Here is an 835-nt window from a genome sequence, read left to right as displayed (position 1 = left end):
GCCCGATCCCGCTCTTCCCGCTCTCCCCCAGGCCCCGTGCGTGGCGGGGGAGCGGGTTTCGGGGTCGTCTGACGCAGCGGACAATCCTCGCTCTGCGCCGGGACCCCGCGGGGTCCCGTCCTCTCGGGCGGGCCCCTCCCCGCGGTGGGGGGGGCCGCCCGGCGGTGGCGCGCGCGGCCGCGCCTCACCCGGTCCTCGGTGGTGCCCCTGGAGCGCTCCAGGTCGTCCTGTCAGGTGCCCGAGGCCGAGTTGGTGGTGTCGCTTCCCCGTCACCCGGACTTGTTGTCCTTCCCTCCCCGGGCTCCTCCTGGTTTCGGTTGGCCCCTGGCCTTCCAGGGGGGTCGAGCCGGTCGTCCTCGTCGCGGGGTCGCCCGCCGTTGCCTCCTCTGCGGTTCGCCGCGGGGCGGTGGACGGGGGAGGGCCTCCGCGTTCCGGGCGGGCGCCCGCGTGCCTCGCAGTAACTGGCACTAGCGCGCGGGCGTGTGAGCGGCAGTCGGTGGGTCGCCGTCGCGCCGGGCTCTGGGAGATGAGGCGTCCCCCTTTGGGGCTCTCTCTCGCCTGGTCCGGGGCTTCCGCCCCTCTTCCCCCGTCGTGGGGGTGGAAGCCGGCCTTCCCGTCCCGGTGGGCGGGGGCCGTTTGCCGGGTGCTGCGGAGGGGCGGCGGGCCCTCCCGCGGGCCCGGCACGCGACGGACCTGACCGCGGACGCTCACGTGAGATGCGGTCGCGGCCCCGCTCCGGCGGGGACCGGCCGCCGGACCGCTACGGCAGACCCCCCCGACACGCGGTGTCGGGGGAGTCCGGAGGGGAAGGTGGTAGCTCGCCCGGGTTGGGGGG

The sequence above is a fragment of the Sorex araneus genome, chromosome 9 (assembly GCF_027595985.1).
Source record: "Sorex araneus isolate mSorAra2 chromosome 9, mSorAra2.pri, whole genome shotgun sequence".
Lineage (NCBI taxonomy): Eukaryota > Metazoa > Chordata > Mammalia > Eulipotyphla > Soricidae > Sorex > Sorex araneus.
This window is presented reverse-complemented; position numbering follows the sequence as displayed.